The 23,656-nt window shown below is 45.0% G+C and overlaps 1 protein-coding gene across 6 annotated transcripts in view; it reads right to left on the bottom strand.

The window, feature by feature from the left end:
• Positions 1-23,656, bottom strand: part of ST3GAL1 (ST3 beta-galactoside alpha-2,3-sialyltransferase 1) — a 106,237-nt gene that overhangs the window by 68,817 nt on the left and 13,764 nt on the right. For 3 of the 6 annotated variants that reach the window (XM_060277600.1, XM_060277602.1, XM_060277601.1), the window contains exon 2: positions 32-106. The exons of 2 other annotated variants lie outside the window; for them this stretch is intronic. The gene's annotated coding sequence lies outside the window, so the exon portion shown is untranslated. The remainder of the gene's footprint in view (positions 1-31; positions 107-23,656) is intronic. One more of the 6 variants, XM_060277603.1, reaches the window with a different exon arrangement.

Raw genomic sequence — 23,656 nt, 5'->3', positions numbered from 1 at the left:
ACAACACATTGCTTTCCACCCGGGTCCATACCTTGCAGCACCCAGAGGGGGCAGATTTAGTCTTGTCCCTCTGCACTAGAACATCTGTGTTGAATGTTGATCTATTCTGGGGGAGGGAGAGAGAAACACAAATATAAAATAAGCTGGATATTTTTAGGGTTCAGATGTACTCCAATTGCTAGAAGGCACATTTATAAAAATCCACGCACTCTGCACTTTTAAGGTTAGATTAACAGTAGACCTATTTCACCCTAATCTGCTTGCACAACTTGCCTAGAGGTTAAAGTCAGACTATGTCAGGTCTTTATGGAGCATTTCTGGGGTGGTTATTCGACAATCACTCTTCATCCTGATTTGCTTGTGGGTATTTTTCCATTGATCATTCCTTCACCCCACACTTTTCAGCTCATTCCCCAGTCACTTCAAAAAGTCTGCCTGTGTGTTTTTAAGTGGAACTGTTGTGTTAGGGCAGTGGGTTTTCAAAGGGTGTGGTGTGCCACACTGATGTGGCAAGAGAGAATGGCATCAGTGGTGGGCCTATAAGTGGTGGGCCTTCTTAAGTGGTGACCTAATATAAATAAGATTCCCCGGCAAAAGCAAGCTCGCACCTCTCATTGACTATGCATACATACTGAAAGTACAGAGTTGGAAGGGACCCTAAAAGGGTCCTCTAGTCCAACCCACTGCAATGCAGGAATCTCAACTAAAGCATCCATGACAAATGGCCACCAAACCTCTGGTTAAAAACCTCCAAGGAAGGAGAGTCCACAACCTCCCAGGGGAGAGTCTGTTCCACTGCCAAACAGATCTTACTGTCAGAAAGTTTAGTCAGACTTTCCTTTCTTGTAACTTTCTTGGTTCGAGTCCTACCCTCTGCAGCAGAAAAAAAAAACAAGCATGCTCCCTTCTTCCATGTGTCTAGCCCTTGAGATATTTGAAGACGGCTATTGTATCAGTCTCTTCCACCATCTCAAAATTCTATCACGTCATTCTCAGCTTGCACAGAATGAGGAGGTTAAAAAGGGTTTATCTTGCTCCCTCACTTCCTGCAGGTGCCACGTAATAGCCACCCATTCTGCACTTGTAAGAAGTTGGCCGTTTAGTGCGCCACTTTGGAACTCCCTGCCTATTGAGATCAAGCAGGCGCCTTCAATGTACTCTTTCCGCTGACTGCTAAAAGCATTCTTGTTTAGAATACCCTACCCAGATGTTTAGAATCAATGTGCTATGATTTTGCCACTTTTCAAAAAGTAAAAACCAGGACACCCCAAAAATTGTCGAGCTTAGGAAGACCCCCCAAATTATTGAGTTTTTTCCCTTTAGGAAACCCCCAAAATTGCTGAGTTTCTTCTTTCTTTTTTTAAAGGAAAACTTCAAATTTGTCCAGATTTTCTTTTTTTTTACTAAAACACCCCAAACCCCACTTTTTTTCCATTGACTTGTCTAAGATCCAGGACAACCCACCCCCACCCCCCGACGTCATCTTTGAAATCCCGGTAATGGTGGGACGTACGGCGGCCCCAATTTAGGCAATTTTAATCTGCTTTAGTATTTTAAAACTTTTGCATGTTTTAAAATACAACTGCAAGTTTTTCTTAATTTTAATACCATTTTGTTAACTGCTTTGAAGTTTGTTTGGGGGTGTTTGTTTGTTTACAATCAAGTGATGTATAATTTTTGTGAAATAAATCCATAGTGCAGAGAGAAAGGGTTAGTGCAGTTTCCTCTCCCACTTGCGAGTTTAAAGCGTGCAGAGGGAGATTCTGGTGTGGGTGACATTTACAAAATGAAACAAAAGACACCTGCTCTGCAGTCTGGTATTCTGCAGTCCAAAACAAGGAGACTCTTCTACCACCACCTCATTCTGTACAATGGGCAGGCTGTCTCTTAAAAGTAAAATAAAATTTCACAACATCTTACAACTCACCAAGACTGGGCCACCCTTGCTTAAGGCTCTGCCTGCAGGAATACAACCCCCAACTGTGTTAAACGTGGCTGTTCTTTGGCATGAAATCCCTGTTTTCTTAATGTATGCATTGACTTGCTTGCACGGCAAAGCGCAATTCTGAAATCCGAGTTGAAGTTTTCTATAAAGTTACTATAGTGACAAACTCACATGCATTTAATGACTGATAAACCACCCGTTCGTCAACGCTTCTCCCACCCATCCACCCACCCCTAGCAATAACCGCCTTCTAAATGCTTTTGAGTTTCAGCTACTCTATAATAAGCAAAACCAGATCCCCCCCCCCCGGGGGGAAGGATTAAACGCCCCCAAGTTATTTAAAACTAAACTATTGTGGTCAGTTTACTAAGCTGCCCTCCTTCAGAAAGCCACTGCAGGTCAGTATATTGCAGACAAAAATCACAACACACACACACACACAGAGAGAGAGAGAGGGGGGAGAGAGAGAGGAAGGAAGGAAGGAAGGAAGGAAGGAAGGAAGGAAGGAAGGAAGGAAGGAAGGAAGGAAGGAAGGAAGTGCAATGATAGTGTTGTGTATTAATTCAAATATTCTGTAATCTGGCGGGAGTACTGTTCATTTGTCTGTTTAAAGGAGACAAGCACAATCCTCAGCCTGATTGGGTTCCGCTGGAAAGTTGAGTGCTATTGGTTCCCGCTTAAATGTATCTTTCTTCACCCAACCCTTGTTCCTATAAATACAGCTTCCCTTTACCCCAATCCCTAGTCCTGTTTGCCCTAAGAACTGTTCTCTTGAAGAAGCGTATCTGGACTTCTTAAGCCACGAAACAACAGATAGTAATCGCAGCTTTTGACACTTGAGGTGCACCGTAATTTTTTGCTCCATAAGACGCACCAGACCAAAAGAGACACCTAATTTCAGGAACCAAAATGCTTTTTCTGTGCAGCCTGAGCAGGAGCAGTGAACAACATTCTCCCTTCTCGGTAGTGGTGCCCACCCTGTGGAACGCCCTCCCATCAGATCTCAAAGAAATAAACAACTATATGATGTTTAGAAGACATCTGAAGGGAGCCCTGGTTTAGGGAAGTTTTTAATGATTGATGTTTTAATGTATTTTTAATCTTTTGTTGGAAGCTGCCCAGAGTGGCTGGGGAAACCCAGCCAGATGGGCGGGGTATTAAAAAAAAATGTTGTTGTTGTCGTCACTTGTCTTCACTTACCCCACCCAGCTGCCCTGCTCACAACTGTGAAAAATATTCCTACGTTACGAATGGCTCGTGTCACCATTAAGAAAAAGAGGCCAATATATAGGTGGACTGTCCCTGGATCCAGTGATTTCTCTTCTTTCAAGTTCTCAAAGCTCTTAACCTAGCCAGATGTTTAACTGATAAGTCAGTTGGTCCTTTGAAAAATAAGACTTTAGAGCCATCTTGCCCCAAAACAGCAAGAAATTCCATTTTGGCAACTGTAGCCTTGGTTTAAGAAACCGTTTGGTGCCTAGTTTATACATCTGAGTTTCTAACATTGGTAGACAAGGCTGAACTAGACGGATCAACGATGGTTCAATCATAAGGCCACCTACTATGTTTGCAGTCCTTTGGGGAAGGGCGCAGTATTTGGCATGCGGAAGGATCCTAGTAATTCCCTAACTAAACACTCCTGCGTGAAACTGTGGAGAGCTGCCGGAAGTGTAGATAGCCCTGATCTAGACGGACCAGCTGTCTAGCTCAGCCTCATACGTCTTTCACATGCAAGCACTCCTCAGTGCTTGCTTGGAGTGGCCTGCTCATGGCTCAGTCGCAAGCAAATCTAGGTGTGTGTGTGGGGAGGGGGACATCGGCCAACAGGGAACACGGGGAGCCAAGCACAGAACAACCCGTCCACCTACTCCAAATCAGAACAAACTGTTATGCATTAAGTTAACTGCAGTACTCCTTCTGGCCACTGTGGCTGCAGTTCTCACTCAGGTCCACGACATGCAAATGAAGGATTGAGAGTGCTGTTCACGGATTGGGTAGCCAGGGGAAGTTTGTTACTGTTGCAAGTTACTGAGTACTATATAAGCCAGTTGGCTAAGCTACTGTTCAGTCTGAACTCAGAGCTAGAATAAAGAGCTGGTTGTTTTGAGAGCTGTGTCTTCCCCCACTATTCTACACAAACAATTCTAAAAATGTCACAGCTGCCTTGTCAGACCAGTGCAGAAATCTATATAGTCCAGAGAGTTCAATTTCCAGCATCAGTCAGCTTCTAGGAAATTCAAGAAAAGGAAATGAATGCAGTGGCGGACGTACATTTTTGTGGCCCTGAACCTTGAACTTTCACGAGGGCCCCTTTGCTGCAAACCAGCAGTGAGGTTTGGGTAACCACTTTTATCTCCTTCCGTGGGGTTGTTGTAGCAGAATTTTTTTAAAAAAATGTACGGTAACTACTACATCTCAGATTTTGATTAAAACTGCTGAACTGAATCATCTCATATTACATGGAGCACATTTTATAAAATACTCTTTTTCTGGTTTTTTTTTTCTAGCGACCTATTTATGTACAGTTTCACTGTATAAGAGCTTCCTTGCAAGGCCCTTTTCTAGAGGCAATATGTATCAAGTTAAGTGCTCTTCAGCAGAACAGCCAACTTGCCGAGACAGTCCACCTATACGACGTCTATGCTACCCACTCTCAAACTTTGGGATTGTTGAAATACAGTATATACAATATAATAATACTAATAAGAGTCGAGTTGTGCAACTGTAATTGAGTCTATTAGACCCAATTTTTTTGAACAAGGAGGACTGAAGTCGGATCTGGACACACACACACACATATACTGGGATTAGAGGTCCTGAAGTTTAAGATTTGTTAAATTTCATACAGTAGTAGATTTGCCTCTACATGAATTTGTTAATTCAGAGGCAGGGAACTTTCTTTCAGTTGTTTGAGGGTCAGCTTCACGGGGACCAGATACCAGAGGTATTCAGTGCTCTTTGTTCATTTCAGTGGGTTTACTCTGAGTAAAACGTAGATGAATACCATCCTATGCACCTTGCCATGTGCAAACATGCCCGGGAGGCAGACTCGAGTGGCTTTTCAAATGCTTCCATCTTCTTCAGTTTCCTTCTCAGGATTTATTTCCATTTGTGCCAGAGGACTCTCAACTCTTAAGAATATGCTGATTTATTCCTCCTACCAGCTCCCGGCTTCTTGTGGGTGGGAGATTGCTAGCTGCCTTCAAATTAAAGCCCACAAGCTTATGATGTCTATCGGGGGGGGGGGTCCATTTCCTTTTGAAAGCCCCCCCCCCCCCGCAGAGCCCTCCATTCAAGCGATAGGAAATTACACTGAGTCCAACTGACTGGAGAACATGCAACTTTTACACCTGTGTAGTCTGAGGTAACTTCAAAGCAAAGGAGGTCCTGGCTTTGGAATTCAAAACAAGCACTTCTTTTTCAGTCAGGAAATTCAAAAGGATTTTTAAGGAGCTGATGAAATGATGTCCTGGTAGAAGAATGGTCTTTGGGGGGGCAGGTTAGTGGTCTTTTATATGGAAATCAGCCAGAAAGGATATAGTGGCAGTTCTCTCTCTCTCTCTCTCTCTCTCTCTCTCTCTCTCTCTCTCTCTCTCTCTCTCTCTCTCTCTCTCTCACACACACACACACACACACACCCTTGACTGTCCCTCCACTCTGTGGTTTTATTGTGGGTGTTTTCTGCAACTTGTTCTTCCCACAAAAATAGTGTGCCTTTTGTGGATTTACATGCTCCACTTTGTTCTGAAATGCTTCCCCCTACCCCACACCAATGGCACCACATTATCCCTGTCTGGAAGGGCGATCGTGCAGCAAACGTGGGGCAAAAATTAATCGGAACATTTGCGGTACAAAGCATTGTGAGATTTCAGCAGGAAGTGACAGGATAAGCACTGTGACCGCCCCAGAACTTTCACAAACTGCGTTGAAAGCGGGACCACGTCGGACAGCCCCAGTAACATCCTGACCGCAAGTCATCTTGACTGAGGAATAAAAAGGATGTCGGGAGCAATTCGTTCCATGTGTGAATGGGCCATTGCCGATGGAAATACCAAGGAATGAGTGTTCCTTTCAACTCAAGTGAAGGACTTTGCCTGATCTATGATAATAGCTAAAGCAGCAGCACTTTGAACAGCCATGGCTTACCCCAAAGAGAAATTAAAGTACGATGCCACTTTAAATGCATAGATGGGGGCCCTTATCAATGCAGATAGTTAAGAACAGGGTGTTGGACTCAGTGTTAGAAACTCGTACAGTGGTACCTCGGTTTACGAACTTAATCCGTTTCAGAAGTCCGTTCTTAAACCGAAACCGTTCTTAAACCAAGGTGCACTTTCCCTAATGAGGCCTCCTGCCGCTGGTGCCCTTCCACCATTGGGATTCCATTCTTAGACCGAAGTAAAGTTCGCAAAGCAGGACACTACTTCCGGTTTTGCGGAGTTCGTAAACCAAATCGTTTGTAAACAGGGCTGTTCTTAAACCGAGGTACCACTGTATATAAACTGTTTTGATGACTGTAAACCAGGGTTACAGTCACCAAAACAGAATGCCTAGTTTTCATTTTTGGGCCAAATGGCTCAAAAGCCGTCTTTTTTTCAACACAACTTTCTGATTCCTGAAATTCGTTCTGATTGTGCAGATAAAATACCACGGATAGAATTTCTACAGGGTGCATCGCTAGTGTGTGAAAACCGTCCAGATCCAAGGACTGCCAGGCATGCACCTCCAGATGGCAGAGATGTTGGGCCCGGGCAACTTCACTCGGTCGCACATGGCCAATAGCCAGGTGCAAAATGTGCCTGGTGCCTCGCGAATTTCAGATGGTGGTTGGACTAGATGACCCTTGTGGTCCCCTTCAAACGCTACCATTCTGTGATTCTGTGAAGTGCTTGCCTAGTGCACCAACCCCTATCCCACAGGAGCTAACCAGAGGTCTACCGGAAGCGAGAGATGAGTGCAACAGTAGTAGTAGTAGTAATAATAATAATAATAATAATTTATTATTTATACCCCGCCCATCTGGCTGGGTTTCCCCAGCCACTCTGGGCGGCTTCCAACAGAAAAATGAAATAAAACAATCTATTAAACATTAAAAGCCTCCCTAAACAGGGCTGCCTTCAGATGTCTTCTAAAAATCTGGTAGCTGTTTTTCTCTTTGACATCTGATGGGAGGGCGTTCCACAGGGCGGGCGCCACCACCGAGAAGGCCCTCTGCCTAGTTCCCTGCAACTTGGCTTCTCGCAACAAGGGAACCGCCAGAAGGCCCTCAGTGCTGGACCTCAGAGTCCGGGCTGAATGGTGGGGGTGGAGACGCTCCTTCAGGTATACTGGACCGAGGCCATTTAGGGCTTTAAAGGTCAGCACCAACACTTTGAACTGTGCTCGGAAACGTACTGGGAGCCAATGTAGATCTTTCAAGACTGGTGTTATGTGGCCTCGGCGGCCGCTCCTGGTCACCAGTCTAGCTGCCGCATTCTGGATTAGTTGTAGTTTCCGGGTCACCTTCAAAGGTAGCCCCACGTAGAGCGCATTGCAGTAGTCCAAGCGGGAGATAATCTCCACACTTGCAACTCCTAGCTACTGGCATTCAGATCTGATCATGGAGGTTGCGCAATAACCGTCATGACCAGCAGCCAACTCAAATGATTTGTGTTTCCATCTACTTTCTGCACACCCTGAAAAAGTTTATTACACTCTGTCACTAACCCTCCTTTTTACTTGCATTCCTCAGCTAAAAAGCCCCAAACGCTGCAATTTTTCCCCTTTGCAGAGCAGTTGCCCCAGAGATTCCTGATCATTCTGATTGCCCTTTTCCAGCTCAGCAGCGCCTACGTATCCAGTTGCCACTCGAGTGTTCGGTAATCAAACGCCGAGAAATCAAGTGGCGAGCATGAAGACGGGAATCAGGGAAGAGTCAGCGCACTTGGAGAACTGGGGGGCGTGTTTTCTGCAAGAAACCGCAGAGAACAGCAACATTCAGAAAACTGGAGCTTGCAGATTGTGTATTTGTTATGAAAAAGGGCAAGCATAACTAACAGAGGGGAAAGAATCAGAAATGTAAACCATATATAGACAGAGTCGGAAAGGACTAAAAGGACCAATATACAGCGCAGCACTAAAGGGACAATAAAGTATGAAGTCCTACAAATACTCCCTTTACAGATAATAAATATACGGAAGAGTAAACATATTCTCCACCTGCAAGTTCCATTGTTATTGAGAATAAAGGTTCTATAGTCTTAAATGAGCCAGATATTTGCACATGCTGGTGGCACCAAGAGACCATGTGCCTCAATACTTGTATAAGAAATAAAATAATAAAAATATGTGAGATCGTTCAAGCGCTGCCCTTCAGATACTTTTAGCTCATGAGAGATCTTTTCAAGAAGAGAAAACTGGAGTTCCTCTCCAAAGAGGAACAATTTAAAATATTGTACTAGGCAAAACAGGCTGGCTCTGCACCCTTTCGATTAAGGATGGGGAATATTTCCAACCCAAGGGCCGCATTCCTTTTGGGACAATATTCCAAGGACCGCATGACGGTGGTGGGCGGAGCCACAAATGTAGATTCTGCCTCTGTACAGCTGGCTAGTTTCGACACAGACACAAATCTTGTGCTCAAATCCAGCTTTCCCACAGCCCACAGTGAAAACAGGATGCTGGATTGTTGGGTCACTGGCCTGATCCACCAGGCTCTTCTTGTTTTCTTCTGCTTCTAAGACAGGTAAACATACCCAAAACCCCTGAACACTGAAATTTTGGATAAGTCTCAGATGCAATTTCTTTTCTCATTAATTGATGGAGAATGGTTAGTGGAGGGATGCCATATTTTGGGGGGTATCATTACATCATATAGTTGTTTAACAATACCAGTGGCGCAATGCATCTCCAAGATATGTCTCATGGGCCTCTCATGCCTGGCCTATTTATAAGAATCGAAGTTCCTATTCAATGCTTTGTTGCTGCTGGAGAGGAACAAAACAGTCTGGGAAGGGAACCCACACAAAGCGAAACAATGCCCAAGACTGCGAGAGGCCTCTCCCTCTGCCAAAAAGGTTTCTGCCACGGCAATGCTAGGTAACACCACTCTCAGACTGCCTAGAACCAGCCAGGTGGAGGAGAAATAATAATGGGGATAGGAGAGGATGACAGTTCGGAAATGATATCAGCAAATTGATTTTGACAGCTGTATAGGAGGAGGACTTTTAGTATTCACAGATGGATATGACAGCACCATCATAAAGTGAGAAAGAGAGAGAAGGGAGACAGAATTTCCATTTCCTTGAAGTGCTATTGTCAAGTAGCTGTTTAGATATACAGCAGCTGGGGAGGTTACGGCGAGAGAAGATGGAGAGATCTCCCTCAGCAGAACCGCGTCCAAATGTTTGGCTGGCCACAAAGTTAGTTCTGCTGTGCTTCCTGCAAAACATCTAGTCCAACCCCCTGCAATGCATCTAGTCCAACCCCCTGCAATGCAGGAATCTTTCGCCCAACATGGGGCTCAAACCCACAGTCCTGAGATTAAGAGTCTCATGCTCTACCGACTGAGCTATCTGCTGTCCTTTGATTTCCATCATCTGCAACCAAGAAGGCCAATGGTCCAGGATGAATGGAGCTAGAGCAACAACATCCGGCAGGTGTCCTTAGGACTGGACTGAACCTTGTATCTGGGCTCTGCCCCCCTGGACCCTCAAGTACTTGGCTGGTTAACTGGTTTCTCCCTCCACGGAGCTCTGCGACATTCTCCTGCTCTGACCTTAACCAAATACTTCAGTATCCCAAGCAGGAAGCATTCCTTACGGAGCTTGGTTTTTGCAGATCACAAAAGCTCACAATGGCGAGCACGTCTCATGGCAGTTTGGAGACCTCAGAGTCGCACATCTGCTATTTCTATCTCGTGCTGTGGGTTTTCTTTAAAGGGGCGGGGGGGGGGGAAGCAATTGTGCTCTCTGCAGGAACAGGGAAGTCCTGATGAATGTCATTCTTCAGGCTCATGTTAGCAGCATATGAAGCGGAAATACTGTATGTCTTATTTTTTCCAACCAAGAACAGAACCTTGATTCCCTCCCCCCGGTGAGTGCTTTCAGACACACTCAAGTTTCAGTTTTTAAAAACATTATTGCCAATTGGGCATGTTTTACCCCAAACAATGGGGAAGTGGGCAATGGGTCCAGCAGGGCTTAATAATAATATAAATAAATTTATATGCCGCCCACCTGACTGGGTTTGCAAGGGGTTGGACTCGATGACCCTCGTGGTCCCTTCCAACTCTCCAACTCCTTGATTCTATCATCTAGTCCCAACACATTGGCTGCCCCTAACATAAAAACCGTCCCAGAGAAGCTGCCCTCTCTGAAAGGTTGGCTGGGGAGGGAAGAATCTGTTCTCTGGGTCCTGAGAATGGCAGAGGCATGGCTGGCTGGGACAATGGGTAGGGTCCCTATCACAAGGTCCTTATCAGAAGACAGGGCCTTTGACTGCGGAACTCCTTGCCACAGGAGAACTGGTTGGCTCCCTTTGCTGTCTGGCGCACGTCATTTTGCTCTGGCAGGTGTCAGAGCTTCAGGGACGAGTCTGGCTTTTCCCCTCTCTTGTTTTTACAAGGCTTCAGTTTTTAAAGCCATTTTTATCCGTTGCTGTTATTCCATTGCTTAGTTGTTGTTTGGTTGCTTCTTTGCATTTTGTCAACCTTAACTGTTAAGCTGCATTGCAGCAGAAGGGTGGAGCGCATATCTTTTCATTTAAAAAGCGACAAATAGAGCTAGCTCACTGGGGAAAGAAAAATGCAGGGGTTTGGAAATCTGTCCATTTTGCCCGAGAAAAGCAAAGGGGGCAAAAGACTCCTTGTTTCTCCTTGCCACTAGAAAGTTATTTTTTCCCATTTTGGGGTCTCTGCCTGTTTGCCCAAGTTGATTACGCAGCAGCACTTGCTCTCCTAATCTTTGGCCAACGTAACTTATAAACGTTCTGCAGAATCGGCACCCTGAGCACAGATCCTAGAAAGACTCGCTCTCCTTCTACAGCAATGGTCCCCAAACCCACTGGCTCCACAAACCCATCCCCAGTGCCCCCTACCCTACCCTATAAAAAGCATTATTCAGAAGAGCCCAGTAAGAAAGATAACAGCGCAGCAAAATTCAATTAATTGCACATTTATTCAAAATCCAATTAAAACGATTTAGTTCCATTCTTCTGCAGAGTCTCGCAATCTATCTTTGGACATGCGCCTCTCCAATTTCTCTCCAGAGTTCTGTGTTGTTTGCTTCCCACACCCACATATTGTGTAAGCCCTCCTGCTAGTCCTAGTCCACCCATCGCAGAGGTGGTCAGACCCCCCCTGGGCAGGCAGGCTTTCTGCCGCGGATAATTATCCTAAAATTGTGAGTGGACCTTGTATCCGAGTGGTTTAGAAGCAGGGAAGGGCAAGGTTCCTGATCTCCGGAGCGCTTGCAACACACATTTCATCAGCGGAGGCAGCAAAGAGGTGAGAGGTACAGGTGAGCAGATGCAAGGATGTGCGCTCAAGCTCTGCTTTACAAATTGCGCCAATACACCATAATGGCTTTATTTTCCAGTATCCAAGGCAAACCTCGGGGACATGGGTGGAGGTGTGGTCTAAACCACTGAGCCTCTTGGGCTTGCCGATCAGAAGGTCGGCGCTTCGAATCCCCATGACGGGGTGAGCTCCCGTTGCTCAGTCCCTGCTCCTGCCAACCTAGCAGTTCAAAAGCACATCAAAGTACAGCGGGAAGATAAACGGCGTTTCCGTGCGCTGCTCTGGTTCGCGAGAAGCGGCTTAGTCATGCTGGCAACATAACCTGGAAGCTGTACGCCGGCTCCCTCGGCCAGTAAAGCGAGATGAGCATCGCAACACCAGAGTCATCCGTGACTGGACCTAATTGTCAGGGGTCCCTTTAAGTTTAAGGCAAACCTCACCCAAGGTCTGTAACAAAGTCCAAAGCTCACAAGACTAGATAAAACAGGTAGGTTTTAACCAGGGCTATAAAAAAAAGGCTCCAATACTTTGGCCACCTTATGAGAAGAGAAGACTCCCTGGAAAAGACCCTGATGTTTGGAAAGATTGAGGGCACTAGGAGAAGGGGACGACAGAGGATGAGATGGTTGGACAGTGTTCTCGAAGCTACCAACATAAGTTTGACCAAACTGCAGGAGGCAGTGCAAGACAGGAGTGCCTGGCGTGCTCTGGTCCATGGGGTCACGAAGAGTCGGACACGACTAAACAACAAATTGGCCACTTGTGAATAAGTGAAGATGCCCGGGCGCCAGGATGGCACCTGACGTCTCCATCATCGAGGTGCATGTCTGGCGATCCTTGGATCTGGACTGTTTTCACACACTAGCAACACATCCCATGGACTGCAAGAAGATCAAACCTATCCATTCTTAAGGAAATCAGCCCTGAGTGCTCACTGGAAGGACAGATCGTGAAGCTGAGGCTCCAATACTTTGGCCACCTCATGAGAAGAGAAGAATCCTTGGAAAAGACCCTGATGTTGGGAAAGATTGAGGGCACTAGGAGAAGGGGACGACAGAGGACGAGATAGTTGGACAGTGTTCTCGAAGCTACGAACATGAGTTTGACCAAACTGCGGGAGGCAGTGCAAGACAGGAGTGCCTGGCATCACGAAGAGACGGACACGACTAAACAACAACAACAACAACAATAAAAAAGAAGACTGCCATAATGTTTACTCAAGAGGAAATTCTCCCTTCAGTGGCAGCTGCTCACACTTAGCTGTGCTGAGGGTTGCAGCCTAAGTTCACTGAAAAGGGTTATTCTCTCTTTTTCTTTCCATTTATTTTTAAAACCTGGCTACTTCCACAGTCTAGTAGCCAGCAATTAATGTACTGACATGGGGTTGCGTCCAGTGGTGTTGCTATACTAACCACAGAATCGCAGGATCTCTGATAGGTTGGGTTTGATGGGACCCCATTAGGGTTGCCAGACTCAATAGAGGACAGGACTTCTGTGCCTTTAATTGCCCTGCTCTCTTTTGAGTCTGGAAACCGTAAAGAGAAACCAGCAGACCCTTTGCTTGGAAATTAAACAAAGGGTCTGCTGGTTTCCCTTTAAGGTTTCCAGACTCAAAAGAGAGCGGGGCAATTAAAGGCACAGAGGTCCTGTCCTGTATTGAGGCTGGCAACCCTATACCCCATCGGTCATCTAGTCCAACCCCCTGCAATGCAGGTTTAAGTCTTCCATCAGCTGTACAGGGAGGGGGACAAATCTTAGGAGAATAAATGTGGGTGCACACATGATAAGCCAAACTTTACATATTTCCATGACACGTAAGCACAACCTGGGTCTGCCAAAGCTTTGCCGCTGATCTATTTCAAGCCCCAAGTCGGGAAGAAGAGTTTGCAGATCAGGGGTGGAGAATCTTTTGAGCCTCCAGTTGTTGTTGTCCGACAGTTTCTTCCCGTTATTCCTGACCGTTGGCCCTTCTAAACAAACGCACCCACACCACAATCTGCTAAAACTGGGCACACAGCACAAACAATGCAGAACCTGGTGCTCCTACAGGTCACTCTCCACCCCACCCCACCCCACCCCCAAATATTTCTGTTTGTTCATTTGTGGCCAAGAACTGCTGATACCAAATCTTAGGCCTGGCAGAATGCCCAGGGACACGGATATAAGCCAGCAAAACCATCTGCCAAACTAAATGTTATTCATGCATGTGTTCGGACTCAAAGTTTCCTGAGATAACGGAGTTTGCGGGAGATTGGGGCACTTACATGGGGAGAACTGTGTGTGTTTAACCCCTCCAGTGCAGGATACGCACTAACTAAAACGCACCGTATTTCTGCACCGGCTGAGCTCGAGAGTTTTGGAGGCTGCCCAGAACATGCGCTAACTGCTAGGTTGGGACATTTGCAGTGGAGAGAATCAGCTGACTGCGGGAGGGTTAAGCAACCCCCACACACACACACACACATCCCAGTTCTCCCCTGCAAAAATGCCCCCAGGACCTACATCAGTGCTGCAAAGAAATCACAAGAGAGCTTCATTTTTTTCATGGTTCTGACAACTCGGCTCCGTCTGTGGATGCAGAATGTAGCCATTGTGGTGGCCAGAAGCCATCGATAGAATTTTCTCCCGTGAATTTATCTAATCCTCTTTTTTTAAGCCACACATGGGAACATGACAGCCATCTCCCAAGCATTTTAAAGGGCTGGTGCACAGATGGAGCAAATCTGATTTCTGCCGCTCCGGAGGGCAAAACCTGAAGCAATGGGTTGAAATTAAAACAAAGGGATTTCAGTTAATGTTGTTAGGAATCATAGAATTGTAGAGTTGGAAGGGAACCTGAGGGTTCATCTAGTCCAACCCCCTGCAATGCAGGGATATGCAGCTGTCTCATACAAGGATTGAACTTGCAACCTTGGCGTTATTGGCACCAACTGAGATATCCAAGAGTTCCCTGGCTAAGCAGTGGAACAGGCTGACTTGCAAGGTGGGCTCTCCTTCACCAGAGACATTTAAGCAGAAGCTAGGCAATGGACTCTTTGCACAGTCAGGGGGTTGGGCTAGATGACCCCTGAGGTCATTTCCACCCCTGCCATTTTATGACCTAGGATTTCCTAAAGATGACTTCCCCCTCCCCCAGGCTTGTGCTGCTTCTGGCAATGGAAGATGGGCACTATCTTGACCTTATCTGCTTTTTTTGACTTAAGTACTTGGCACTACAGCAAATACACCTGAGTTAAGACCACTGAGAGGGCACTACAGAGACTTACTTCAAAACCCTTCTAATACTGCCTTGAGAAAGCTATGCATAGAGTTATGATCACAATTGCCCCCCGCCCCCATTTGTCAGTATCACATCCCACTGGAAATGGAGGCAACATATCTAATTAGACGGGGGCGAATTTTGGAAAGGAAAAAGAGACGAAACCTAGTGTTAATGAGGTTGCTTCGGCTGAAATTATACCTCGGAAATTAACATCAAGGCCAATCATACATCCATCCAGGGAATTAGACTAAACCTTTCGTGAAATTACGTTCACATAGGAAGGAGCTACATGCATGAAAAGATCAGGCATATTTTATTGGCTTTAATTAAAATTCACTGAATTACAGAAAACGGCCATAGCTCAGTTTGATGTTTATATGCAGAAGTTCTCAGGTTCAATCCCTGAAAGCAGGCTGGGACCGACCTCTCCCATAATAATTTGTTGCCTGCCCATCAAAGCAACCCCAGCCATGGGTCAATAATGCAGCTGGAAGGAGTGTTTTGCAGAGGCCAGATACAGAATGGTGAGCGAAGAAGTGTCCTATTTACCATCCTCTGGACCTCCTGGGGAAACTCCCCAAACCAAACGTTCCGTACAAGACCCAGGGATGGCTGGCAGGATCGGGCGCAAGTAACAGCCCCTCTAAACTCCTGGGCTCTCAGCCACTGTCTCGCCTGGCCAACCAGTCCCGCCAGGTCTGCCTGCTGCCAGCTGGAACCGGGTGAGAGTCCAGTGCAGCTGACTGAGTGCAGAATGGGCCACAGCTGTGGGCAGTCAAAGGAAGTTCCATCAACCTTGGCGCCTGCCCATAAAAGCAAGTCTAGAGTTGGAGACTAGGGAGATGATGGGATTGTGAGTATGTGATCTGAGTTTGTTTGGGCCCTGGGCGAGAGCCAGGGGGCTGAGAGGTCCTGGGCGCCAAGGTGCGTCAAAAAGAGGGGAAAAAATCACTTGTGTTGATGGTTTTATTGTGCATTTTCATAACATTTATTGCTGCTTTAGTTTTCTGTACACTTGCTAGGGAAACTGTTGCATATTAAGTGTTATAAAGGTAAAGGGACCCCTGACCATTAGGTCCAGTCGTGACCGACTCTGGGGTTGCGGTGCTCATCTCGCATTATTGGCCGAGGGAGCCGGCGTACAGCTTCCAGGTCATGAGAAAGCCGCTTCTGGCGAACCAGAGCAGCACACGGAAACGCCGTTTACCTTCCCGCTGTAGCGGTACCTATTTATCTACTTGTACTATGACGTGCTTTTGAACTGCTAGGTTGGCAGGAGCTGGGACCGAGCAATGGGAGCTCACCCCGTTGCGGGGATTCAAACCGCCAACCTTCTGATTGGCAAACCCTAGGCTCTGTGGTTTAACCCACAGCACCACCCACATCCCTTTATTAAGTGTTATAGAAAAGGTCTAAATAAATTAAATGAATAAACTGGGAGAGCTAATGTCAGTTATAGTAGACAGCATGGCTAATGTGATGTCAAACTGATCCTGATACAAGTTTGATAAGTTGTTTTAATATACACAGGTATTCTTCAATGAAAACATAGTTGAATTTGCTGAGAAATTTGACTCAATTTCATTCAGGACGAAGGTGAACACTTCAGATGAATCTTACCCAAATCCATTTGGAATCAAAAGCTAACAAATTGCTACAACAATGGATTTAAACTTGGGCAATTTTAGCCTGAGGCACATTTTTATGGCCCCTTATCCAAAAGGAAACAGTTATCCTTGAGCTTAAGAACTTTACTTAACAACTTAATCAATCAAGTTGTGGAAAGTTGTGGGAAATTCTTGTCCATGTGTTATTTTTCTTGGACTTGACTTTGCAATGACTTTAAAATGCTGAATGGAATTGTAATGTCTACCCCAAGAGATGTTCAGCTGCAAAGTTCTGTGAATTCCCGAGAAATTAGACATGAGTAATCATGCCTCAATAAACTTTTACGGCATTGTTGGCTCTCCGAAGAAAATGTGACATCCAAAGAATGTAGGAAATTGCCTGCAGTTTTTGGTTTGTGAGGAACCCATGCGTAGGATTACAAAGACTATCTAGAGGAATAGGTAGTTATAGGCTGGGGGGGGGGGAGGGATAAGATAAGAACATAAGAGCCCGCTGGATCAGGCCAATGGCCCAGCTAGTCCAGCATCCTGTTCTCACAGTGGCCAACCAGAAACCTAAAAGTGCAACAGCACTTTTGGTTTCCAGCACCTGGTATTCTGGGACATGATGCCTTAGCCGGTGGAGGTAAGTTGGGTGCACACATCTTGCCTATTAGTTTCCTACTTCAAAGGGAAGTGTACCAAGTACTGGTTTTGACCTATAAAGCCTTAAACGGCTCAGGACCGCAATACCTTAAGGACCGCCTCTCTCCTTATGAACCTTCCCAGACCCTGAGATCATCTTCTGAGGCCCTTCTTAGTGTGCCTCTCCCTCAAGAGGTCCAGAGGGTGGCAACATGAGAAAAGGCCTTTTCTGCTGTGGCTCCCCGTCTGTGGAATGCTCTCCCCAGGGAAGTTTGCCTGGCGCCTTCATTATACACCTTTAGGCGCCAGGCAAAAACGTTCCTTTTGAACCAGGCCTTTGGTTGATCCAATTTACATCCTATGCCCTTTTAAAATGTGGCTCTTTTGGGGGGGGGGTGTTATTGGGTTATTGATTTTATTTTGATTTTATATATTGTGAACCGCCCCGAGACCTCCAAGTATAGGGTGGTATATAAATTAAATAATTAAATAATAGTAGTACCAACATGCAGCAAAATCTGTCACTTAAGGCAGTGGTCCTCAACCTTGGGCCTCCAGATGTTTTTGGCCTACAACTCCCATGATCCCTAGCTAGCAGGACCAGTGGTCAGGGATGATGGGAATTGTAGTCTCAAAACATCTGGAGGCCCAAGGTTGAGGACCACTGACTTAAGGGATATCCTCCAGTTCCCTTTTGAAAATATAGCTCAGTCGGTAAAGCATGAGACTCTTAATCTCAGGGTCGTGGGTTCGAGTCCCACATTGGGCAAAAAGATTCCTGCATTGCAGGGGTTTCTACTAGATGACCCTTGAGGTCTCTTTCCAGCTCTACAATTCCATGATCTACCCAAGAGGTTTTCTGGATCTGCACGGAGTTGAAAAAAGCAATGAAACCAAGCAAAGTATACATGCAGATTGCAATCATAGAGGAAGCCAAACAAATCACTGAAATTCACGACTGTGATCTCAGCAGTAAAACAAGTCTATTTCATTGCCTTATACAGCACAGGCCATAATAAATATACCATTACTTCTGCTTTCCAACGAACGCCGATGTTCCACCCAGAGTTTCGGCCGTCACTGCTGGCAGCTGACCACATAGTTCAGCGGTTAAATAATCGTATCACTAAGGTTGATAAAACCTATTTGCTTGTTTCAACATCTTTCAAGCTCAGGTTACGCCGCAAAAGGAAATGCCCAATGTTGTGCTTGGCTCTTTGTGGAGATATAGCCTTTCCTTTACGAAACAGGCATGTGGTTGGGATGGAATGGGGAAGGAACCGCCTGAAAAATATTTAGATCTGTATCGTTGATCATGATTAATGTTATGCTTTACGGGAAAAGTAAGCTTACGTTTCTATTTATACAAATAGTTGCTTTTAGCTGGGTGTGTGGTTGTGCTTTCTTCCCTCCCCTTAAAACTGGACTGAGAAAACTGTTGGCTCTCACTCTCATCAGCATCACTCAGCATGGTTAGTGGTCAGGAATTGGCAGAGTTGTAGTTCAACAGCTGGGTGGTCATAAGAACATAAATTCCCTCCTAGATCAGGCCAATGGCCCATCTTGTCCAGCAGCTTGTTCTCACAGAGGCCAGCCTGCGGGAAACTTATAAGCAGGATTCAAACACAAGAGCTCTCTCCTGTCCAGTAGTCTCCAGCAACTGGTACCAGGGTTCGAAATTAGCCAGGCGCATTTGGCTATTGGCTACTTGCGACCAAGCGAAGATGCTTGGGTGCCAGGATTTTGCCTGACATCTCCATCTAGAGGGTGAATGCCTGGGGATCCTTAGATCTGGACTGTTTGCATACACGAATACCACATCCTGTAGAATTCTAGCCGTTCTATTTTATCTGCACATTCGGAATGAATTTCAGGAGCCAAAGTGCTTTTTCTGTGCAGCCTGAGCAGGAGCGGTGAAGAACATTCTAGTTAACTGTTGTCTTCACTTACCCTACCCGGCTGCCCTGTTCACAGTTGTGAAGAATATTCTTACGTTATGAATGGCCCTCGTCACCATTAAGAAAAAGAGGTCGGAATAGGCCAAAATATAGGTGGACTGTCCCTGGATCAAGTCACTTTTCTTCTGTAAGTTCTAAAGTTCTTAACTGAGCTGAAGGTTGCCATCTGAACTAGCCCGATGTTTATCTGGGAATCAATCACAGTCAGTCCATCATTTGGAAAATAAGACTTTAGAGCTGACTTGACCAAAAATGGCAACTAGACATTCCGTTCTGACAACTGTAATCTTGGTTTAAGGAGCCATTATATATCTGAGTGCTCCCCCCCCCCCAATTATTTTCATTAAATTTTCTGTTTTACATTTTTAGAAAATTCATTTAAGCAACCTTAAAATATCAGTGACTTCCCTTCTTCTCTTTCCATGGTTCATTTTGCACAACATAAATCCCTGCATATTTTTACATAAACTAAGCCATTCAATATTCTATTATTACATGCATCAAAACTTATTTACACTGTTGAATTTATCTTAAGATATATATCGGAGTTTCATGGCAACATCCTGTAGGGCATTGAGTTGAACTTCCTCAACAGAAATGATTTGCATCAGTAACTTATGCTACGGTTTCATCCTTCCTGCTATGATCCTGCCTCCACCCAATAAATAAATAAATAAATAACCCCTTCTTAAATATGTTGACTATAAGAGTTTGCCTTTGCCTTTAATGAGAGGGGAATAAGGATTCACATATAAATGTGAGCTGGAAATCAAGCACAATGTGAATTCATGATTTTCTTTTCTTTTGAAACAGGGCAAATATCCAGGAATATTATTCCTAGAAGCTCTGAAAGCTTAGATTTGAATCTCTGATTGAATCATAGACTCATAGAATTGTAGAATTGGATGGCAGCCTGGCGGCTTACGAGGCTTCCTCCAACTCTCTGCTTCCAATATATGGTCACTGTTGTATGCTTCGGTCATGCAGATATACCAAGCACTCCAAATAAAGTTTATAATTAATTCTGGAAAATACCATTGACATAGAATGGAACAGAAAGAGATGTTTTAATTTGCTAATTAACTACATAAGGGATATTACTTCAGGAAGAAGAGTACACAGAGGTTTTAATTAGTGTCTATAGTTAAGAATCTCGGAGACATTCATAAATTTACATGAAATGACTAAAAGAAAGCCATTATTATTATTATTACCACTTGATAAATTGGCAGGCATTGAAATTATGACTATCCAAAGTATTATGCAAAATAGGAAATAATTATGGAAATAATTGAAACTCTCAATTACAAATAGAAAGCTAGAAGTCAAAGGGTAAAAGCACAATTTTATATTTGCTTACTCAGAAGTAAGGGTAAGTGGGCACGCACCAAATTGCAGCTTTAACTGAATTGTCACAAAACTGACTGAATAGCCAATCTATTAGCAATCTCTCAATATATGCTGGGTCTTACATACTAAGCCTGCATTGAAAAGACTTTGGATTTTAAATCACAGCCAAGGCAGAGACTGCCTTCAACTTCAGGATGTATATCAATATGAAGGTGTTTGTTGTCGTCTGATGCTGTGGATGAGAAGAAGCTCGTTCCGTTTCTGAGCTTCCAAAAACTTCTAACATGTTGCGTGTTGTCTGCAGCCCAATCCTATCCAAAGATAAGTACAGTAAGCCCATTCTGCAGACACATGTATTATACTGTAAATTAACCTGATCCAAGGCAGTAAGGATATTGCTACGTCCAAAAGCCTACCCACTCCAAATGGTACCTTTTTATTTCCATTATTTGTATGCATTTAGGGACATAAGACCCATTAAGTCAACTTCAGAATTTTGTTTCTCATCCTCCCACTCCCCCTTCAGAAAGACTTTGCCAGAAGTTAAACTTACATTTTTTTATTAAAAAAAGTCTGGGTTTTTTTTTAATAAAAAAAATATAAGCTAAAGATTGTTGGCAAATTTGTCAGCTTGTCAACGTCTTCTCAAAAATCTGTAATTAGATTCTTTCCCCCATTAAGTATGAGCCCAGAAGGCAAATACATAATTACAGGCATTTTCTACCAATATATTAGACACATGAGTCACTGGGATGCATCTGTTCTGCTAGGGCTCCTTGGCGCGTCAGTTTTAGAGCATGTAAATATGTATGAATGGGTAAAAAGGCATTTCATTGGCTTAATTGACAGAACACAGAAAACAGAACATGCGCCTTTTGTAGGGGAAGAAAGCTGGAACGCGTGCAGGAGAGGAGAGCAACCAAGACGATCAGGAGTCTAGAAACTGAGCCTTATGAGGAGTGGTTGAAAGACCTGGGTATGTCTAGCATGGGAAAGAGGAGACTGAGAGGAGATATGATAGGCATCTTCAAATATCTCAAGGGCTGGCACATGGAAGAGGGAACAAGCTTGTTTTCTCCTGCTCTGGAGGGTAGGCAGGACTCGAACCAATGGCTTCAAGTGACAAGAAAGGAAATTCCGACCAGACACCAGGAAGAACTTTCAGACACTAAGAGCTGTTTGGCAGTGGAATGGTGTCTCCCTCAAAAGGTTGTGGACTCTCCTTCTTTGGAGGTTTTTAAGCAGAGGTTGGATGGGCCTCACTTGAGAGTCCTGCATTTCAGGGGGTTGGACTGGATGACCCTCGGGGTCCCTTCCAACTCTACGATTCCAGATTTAGTGCGGATGTGGCCTAAGACTTCCTGGATACAGTGGTACCTCTAGTTACAAACTTAATTCGTCCCAGAGGTCCGTTCTTAACCTGAAACTGTTCTTAATTAGAGGTGTGCTTTCGCTAATGGGGCCTCTTGCTGCCGCCGGCACACCATTCCCGTTCTCATCCTGGGGCAAAGTTCCCAACTCGAGGTCACTCTTCCAGGTTAGCAGAGTTTGTAACCTGAAGCGTTTGTAACCCGAGGTGTTTGTAACTCGAGGTACCACTGTATAAGCAATCTGCTAGGGCAGTTCCTCATTCCCCCTCTATTAGACCAGCCTCTATTGATGCCATTAAAAGCCTTCAGACGGGAGACACTTGCTCCAGTTTAATTGCCCCTGAATTGGGTCCGAAGATTCCCCTCCCTTTGTTGGAAGGCGGAAATCTCTTGATCCCAGCCACTGATTTAAAGAAATAAGAACAAGCCTCGTGCTGTCAACATAAAGTGAAATTAAATGTCTAGTTCTTGCAGGCACAGCAAAGTAGTCTGGATACATAATCCTACTATAACCTTCAAGGCTTGGAAAACAGCTTCCCTTCCCCCCTTTACAAAAAAGAGAGATTATTTTAATCTCATTACTTTTAAACCAGTCTCATGGTTTTTTGGGGGGAGTAGAAAGGGGGGCGAGCCAGGAGAATTGGGCACTCCACTTTTTTCTACAGCAAGAATTTTCAAGCGGGCATCAAACCTCCCCCTCTGAATACCAGGCACAGCCTGCAATGAGAACGCTAGATTCTTTTGATAGGAAAACCACTTAACATGATTACAATCAACTTCAGTTTTTATTCTCGTGTTTCCTCTCTTTGCAATCTACATCCAAACGTTAAAAACTTGGTTTGGCTTCACCCAGCAGTTGCATTGGCTGCTGGGAGGGCTTTGCATAATATATATATTATTACAGTATCTCATTTTTCATCCTTGGACCTATTTAATCTGAGCACACAGGGAGTAGGCTAAGGATGGAAGGAGAGAAGGAATATTGTTCCTTCAACACACAGTTTTACCGACATCCATCATGGCCGCCCCTCCGTTCTGCCATCTTTCTTGAAAGCCAGCATCTCTGAAACTTTCGATTCTTTTCACCTCTTTCCTTCCTATATTCACCCTAATGCCATGGGACCACCAGCCCATCACCCAGCATAGTTAAACTTTGGAACTCACTTCCACAGCAGGCAGTGGTGGTTACCAACTTGGATGCCCCACAAGAAAATTAGGACAAGCTTGTGAGGGAAGAGGGCTATCGATGGCTACTCTCTGCCTCCACAATTTGAGGCAGCAATGCTTCTCTGAATACCAGTTGCTGAAAATCAGAGGGGATATAATTCTTATGCTCAAATCCTGGTTGGCCATGGTGAGAACAGGATGCTGGACTAGATGGGCCACTGATGCAATCCAGCAGGCTCTTCTCATGTTCTTAATCTATTCCCTCTGGAGTGTGTGGAGATCTTCATATGAAGTGGACACAGCCAGATGCGGAAGTAGAATCATAGAGTTGGAAGAGACCACAAGGGCCATCCAGTCCAACCCCCTGCCAAGCAGGAAACACCATCAAAGCATTCTTGACATATGCCTGTCAAGCCTCTGCTTAAAGATCTCCAAAGAAGGAGACTCCACCACACTCCTTGGCAGCAAATTCCACTGCTGAACAGCTTTTACTGTCAGGAAGTTCTTCCTAATGTTTAGGTGGAATCTTCTTTCTTGAAGTTTGAATCCATTGCTCCGTGTCCGCTTCTCTGGAGCAGCAGAAAACAACCTTTCTCCCTCCTCTATATGACATCCTTTTATATATTTGAACATGGTTATCATATCACCCCTTAACCTTCTCTTCTCCAGGCTAAACATACCCAGCTCCCTAAGCCGTTCCTCATAAGGCATCGTTTCCAGGCCTTTGACCATTTTGGTTGCCCTCCTCTGGACACGTTCCAGCTTGTCAGTATCCTTCTTGAACTGTGGTGCCCAGAACTGGACACAGTACTCCAGGTGAGGTCTGACCAGAGCGGAATACAGTGGTACTATTACT

The sequence above is a fragment of the Zootoca vivipara genome, chromosome 8 (assembly GCF_963506605.1).
Source record: "Zootoca vivipara chromosome 8, rZooViv1.1, whole genome shotgun sequence".
In the NCBI taxonomy this organism is placed as follows: Eukaryota; Metazoa; Chordata; class Lepidosauria; order Squamata; family Lacertidae; genus Zootoca; species Zootoca vivipara.
This window is presented reverse-complemented; position numbering and strand designations above follow the sequence as displayed.